The following is a 6000-nucleotide window of genomic DNA, read 5'->3' on the forward strand; positions in this document are numbered from 1 at the left end:
TATTAGAAGAGATTGTTCAAAGTAACAGTGAAAAAAGGTTTTAAAAATAATTACCATGCTATTGTATGGCGATTGTAACAAATGCAAGCAATGCAGAAATTGAAAAAGTAAAAGGAGTGGTTCCTACTCTACCCTGTACCCCATGCTCCAGAGACAATAACTATTAATAACGATTAATATATTGGTGTGTATTATTCCAATATTTTATTTACACATATCGATGCATGCTGCATACACACACACACACACACACACATACACACACACACACTCAGTCTCTACTGGAGTTGATTTTAGTTTAGTTTTCTTTTAACAAAGATTATCCCTTTTTACATATTAAAGATATTCTCAATGAATGTTTTAAGGCACCTCTGAGTTAAAAGCTCAGGTAATGCTGTTCTTGTGCTCATTTTTTGACTCAGAGGATATCAAGAGTGAAAAGCTGTTCATACCCAATTTTTCTTAGTGTCAGGGAACTGTACACCTGTTTTTATGTTTTTGCATCTCTGTGTCTCCCCAGGGGATTAAGCTTTTACTCGGGGGATTTCTGGTTGGGGGGAAAGGGTCTGCACCACAGTCTCACTCTAAGTGATTATTATCACACCGGTAAGTTTCCACTGTGGCTGCTGGGTGCAGGCTGTGAGCCCATTTGAAGTCAGCAGGGGACCGTTAGAAACCTCCCCTTTGCTGAGAGGAGCGGTAGAAACCTCTGCTTCATTGAAGCACACTAGCAACCTGCGGTCAGTTGCTTCTTTTTTCATGCAGTGCTGCTTTAAACTGTCTTCTCTCCCACAGAGCAAAAACACACTCGACCAGGAAAAAAAAAAAAAAAAAAAAAAAAGTACAAACAATCCCCATGAGTGTTTTTGAATTTTCCTCTGCTAATCTCATTGTTAGTGGTAGGAGGTCTTGCCAGGAGACATTTGTGGTTTAGGCACCCTAAATAATGTAACATCCCCACACTTCAGAACAATTAATACGAAGTATCAAATCAAACACTATTGGATACAAAACCTAGACTATGAAGTTGACCTTTCCACCTGTCTTATGAAAAAAATCTTTACAGATTGCTGAATTCTATATGAGGAGGCATATTTAGTAATCTGTAGAAGATAGTGGACACTCTACTTAATAATGACATAATTACATAAATTGCATACTGTGAAGCTTGCATATTAGATCGTCAGCAAACGATTATCCCATTTAAAGTAAAAATGCTCTCCAGTAGTTAGTGAAAAGTGATTCAGATCTACATCCCTTATCTGTGCTTGTCCTTTGCCGGCAGGGAATCAGTAGCACTTAAATTCCTATTAAGCACAAACTGAAATGATGTTGTCCTTGGTTAAGAGCATTGACTTTTCTACCAAATATAGTTTAGGTAGAATTACCATTTATAGTAGGAATTTCAGAATGAATTCAAAAGTTGTATTAATTAAAAAGCATCCCACAACTTTTACCTCTAAGCCACCTAGGATTAATGAATCTTTTATCAAAAATATTTTGAGGGCGCCTGGGTGGCTCAGTGGGTTGGGCCGCTGCCTTCGGCTCAGGTCATGATCTCAGGGTCCTGGGATCGAGTCCCTCATCAGGCTCTCTGCTCAGCAGGGAGCCTGCTTCTTCCTCTCTCTCTGCCTGCCTCTCTGCCTACTTGTGATCTCTGTCTGTCAAATAAATGAATAAAATCTTTAAAAAAAAATTTTGAAATTTGTATTGAATGTACAACATGGTATTGAGAAGTCTGTTTAGCTACAGATAGCATTCCTCCTCACAAGTAGTTAAGAAACTAATGATAGAGAAAAATGCCATCAGCAGATGGCTAATAAAGGAGTGTAGGTTGTGGTGACGAGGTACTTCCAGCAGGCTATTGGCTTTATTTATTTTTGTATATATTTCTTGTCTTGTTAACTGAATCATAATAATACATCATAAACTTAAAAAACTATTGACAATAGAAAAATTTACAGTAGCGATAATTTTATCACTTTCATTGCCTCAAGGGACACTAGTTAGGTAAAGAAATGATTAGTTTGAAAACAAAACTATCAAAAAACATATATTTTGGGGCACTCGGGTGCCTCAGTAGGTTAAGCATCTGTCTTCTGCTAGGGTCATGATCTCAGGGTCCTGGGATCGGGCCCTGAGTTGGGCTCCTTGCTTGTCCCTCTCCATCTGCCTGCCGCCTCCCCCATCACCAGCTCATGCTCTTTCTTTGTCGCAAATAAATAAATAAAATCTTAAAAAAAAAATAAAAACCATGTGTTTTTTTTCAGTGTATTGGTTATTGGTGCTGACTCTTGATTAATTTGATCTTTGGTATTTGCAATTAAAAGTACTAACATCATCATTTGGAGTGCTAGTGTTGATTATGAGGATTTAGAATTTCGTTAGCTCTTTTTTGTGATTTTAGGCCAAGTATTTATCTCTCTGGGCTTTGATGTCTCCCTTGAAACAGATAGAATTATTTCTATCCCATTGCTTTGCTTTAAGAATAAGGAAGGCTTCGGAGCAGGAGAGGAAGCCTCTGGATTCCTTTCCCCTCCCAAGGGGAAATAGCTTCTGTCTCCCCTCGTGCCTCTATCCCCACAGAGGAGGGACAGGGCTCTGATTCTCTGACCTTCTTTCAATCATTCTTGGTGTTCCTGATTCTTGGGCTCCAAGTACTCTTTCTGTTTCTTCCCCTTTTACCACTGCTGTTCCTCTTGTGTCTCTGGCCCCACTGGATTTCTGGAATCTCCGCCTTCAAATAGTAGTAAAAGATGCAAGATCTGATGTAAGAAGAGGAGACAACTCTGATGACCTTAGCAGGCAAATCGTGAATAAGACAGAATTTAGGTTTTTCTGGTAGAAGGCCCCATGTCTCTGTGGTTGGGGGTCCATGGAGGCAGGGAGTAGCGTGGGGGAGAAAGAGGTCTCTGAATGGGCTGACCGCTTCTTGTCATCTCTCAGTCTATTTAACTCACCCTGTACTAGGAGGACTTCCTTTAAGAGATGTTCAGTTAGCTGACAGAGCTTCTTAATTTTCTGTGCTGCTGAGAAATTATATTGTTTGTTGTGTTTCCATGGATATCTCATTGGGAAATATTTCACTGGAAAAGCAGGGGAGTTTGAATCACATATGGTTCAACAATTGCCAGAATGAACCCAAAGTATCTTGAATTGAATTTAAAAATATATATTTTTAAGGATTTCTTTTGTTTTTAAGTAATCTCTATACCCAAAGTAGGGCTCGAACTTAAAACCTTGAGATCAAGAGTCACAAGCTCTACTGCCAGGTGCCCTGAATTAAAAATATTTTTGACACAAGTAATACATATTTACTGTAAAAAAATTAAGAGACACAGAGATGGTTAAAAATCCTAAATATATTTTCACTATTTTATACAACTATTGTTCAAATTTTGTTGTATTATACTTCTAGAAAATGTGTCTTATAAGTCAGTAGGTAATTTATTTACATTAGTATTATCAATTACTATTACATGTAATATATTACTTATTCTATATTATATGACATAAATAGAATAAGAAACTCTAATAGCTTTTTAAAAATATAACATAATATGTAGTTCTTTCTATGTCAATAAGTGCATTTTTATAGAAATATTTTTGTTACATGTCTGCTTCCTATTGTTTTTGTTTTTCTCAACCTATCATATATTTTTCAATTTATTTTGTTGATGCTGCCATTTGATCTGGTCATTATAACCAAAGTTTTAAAACCTAGAGATTTTTTTAAAGTACTTGGATTCTGTGTGATAAATGCATATTGTTTTCAGTATTACTACTTAATACATTATTCAATTTCTTTTTTTTTAGTGGTATTATTATTTTTGTCCAGTTTAAGCAAAGTGTGGGGTTCAGCCATTTTGTCATCAGGGATCTGCATGTGTTTGTCTCTCTGCATTTGCAGTTGAACAACTCCAACCCACAGGTTCCTGAAGTCTTAGAGTCTAAGGTCATGTCTGTTTTGTGCTTAACTTGAAGACCAATCAAAACAGGTAGAAATCATATAAATTCTTACTTGTACAACAGAATGAACCAAAAAAATAAGTGTTTATTGAAATCAAATTTTTCTTTTGCACAGCTAATTACTAATGTAATTATAAGTAATTAGGAATGCTTTTTGCTGGTTCAAGTTATTATGTATGTGGATATATACTTATATTTATATATATTTATATTTATATATAAATCACTGAAGTTTATAGTTTTTCACTTAGTCTTTAAGATGAAAATATGTAGATTTTTATCATACATAAGTGGTATAAAAAAACAGGGCTTCTTGTAGCATTTTGAGATCCCTAAAGAGTGGGCTCGCTATCCATGAAATGTCTGATCTTGATTTATTCTCATTCTGTTCAGCTCACCTCCCTCATGGCTCACTGAACCACAAGAGAATGGATTTCCTGAAATGGTAACTTTGGCTTTCAAGGAATCACTTTGTGTCAAATCATTTATTGTTCTGAGACAACTTTCTCCAGTTGTCTTGAGTGACCCAAACTCCTTACGAGAGGTAATTTTGAGAAACTAACCAAGAAATTGGTTAGAGTAAGTGAGTCTTGTCTCTTTGGAATAAGCAGGTGCTTTTAGAAACTATATTCCTATTGGAGGAAGGAATATTAACTTAAGAAAAGTATAGTGTCATTTTTTTGGTCATGAATTAGATTTCTTCCTTATATAGGTATGGTTGCACCGTTCTCATTTTTAAAGGGGTTAGAGAGGTTATGGGGATCATTTGAACTCATTTGAGAGTAAATTTAAGGGTCCATCTGGTCCTCTCTGTGTTTATGCATCTATAAGTGAAAATAGATCAATAAACACACAAATGTGTTTTGTTACTTTAATTAATCTAATGTTACTAGTGAGGAGACCTTTGAATGCACTGAAATTTCTTTCACATGCTGATTAGTATACTTTTATATCCTAATATTCTCTTTTTTTGATGGGGGGGGATAGTGTCTCACTTAAACCTGTGATATAAGAGACTCTGATACAATTAAAATGAGCCAAACAGCTGTGGAGATATTTCTGCACCTCCTTGATGAAGAAGTAATCTAGTTTGATGGATGTCTTTATTTCTATCTTAATCACAGCATGCAAGATTAGCAATACATGTGTTTCACTTCAATTAATTACTCAGAATGCATGCACAAATACAGGGCTTTATTTCAATTAATTACTTTGAATTTCAATGAACTTAAAAGAGATCACACCAAAAGTATCCATCAGAGTCCTTAGAAAAATCTAATGAACGCTAGAGAAATTTGCAACCTCCTCCAAGTCTAGAATTTTTGCCGTCATGGTGAAAAATCTGTAAGTACAAACATGTAGAATTTATAACAATAAATCAGATAATTGTGTGACCTAATATCCTGTCTTTAGCTACAGTCATTACCTGAGGGTTCAAAGAACAGAAAAACTATTAGATTAACAATGCCGTGGTTATAGGAAAAAATGGAAAGGCATATGTTCTTACTCATACATTGATCCACCATTTATGACTCCAACCATAAATTTTGTTAGTGACTATCCTGTCATGCTGCCCTTGGAAGAGTTTATAGATTTAAGACAAGATTATTTTCTCACTTTCATTGCATAGGCTAAAATTCCAAGTTCCAAACATCTCCTTATGCAGGGGTATTATGTAAATAAACTACAAGAATTCTTTTTAAACTTAGAAACTAGAAATGATCCTTTGAGCTTGCAATTTTATAAAGGGTTCAAAACAGAAAAAACAGTAATAACAATTACAATAACAATAATGGAATATGGACTGAAAAGAAATGTGAGGAAAGGGCTCAAATAAAATAAAAAGCCATGTAAACCTCTGTTTTATTCATCAGAGCCCAAGACCTGTAGCTGGCTAAGTATTCCCTGGAGAGAAGACAGCATGCTATCCAGGATGCTGGAGTTCACAAGAAAGGTACCCTGTAGAGCCATAACACCAGAAGTAACAGAATCATGTGAAAAATCAAAATTTATTAGAAAGAACATTTGCTG

The 6000-nt window shown here is 35.6% G+C and overlaps 1 long non-coding RNA gene across 4 annotated transcripts in view; it reads left to right on the forward strand.

Annotated features, from left to right (window-relative positions):
• LOC116597247 overlaps positions 1 to 6000 on the forward strand; it is an 81984-nt gene extending 75984 nt beyond the window's left edge. For 3 of the 4 annotated variants that reach the window (XR_004288513.1, XR_004288514.1, XR_004288516.1), the window contains 2 exons: positions 4363 to 4513; positions 5844 to 6000. This is a non-coding gene — a long non-coding RNA (uncharacterized LOC116597247). The remainder of the gene's footprint in view (positions 1 to 4362; positions 4514 to 5843) is intronic. The other variant, XR_004288515.1, reaches the window with a different exon arrangement.

The sequence above is a fragment of the Mustela erminea genome, chromosome 8, assembly GCF_009829155.1.
Source record: "Mustela erminea isolate mMusErm1 chromosome 8, mMusErm1.Pri, whole genome shotgun sequence".
NCBI classification, from domain to species: domain Eukaryota; kingdom Metazoa; phylum Chordata; class Mammalia; order Carnivora; family Mustelidae; genus Mustela; species Mustela erminea.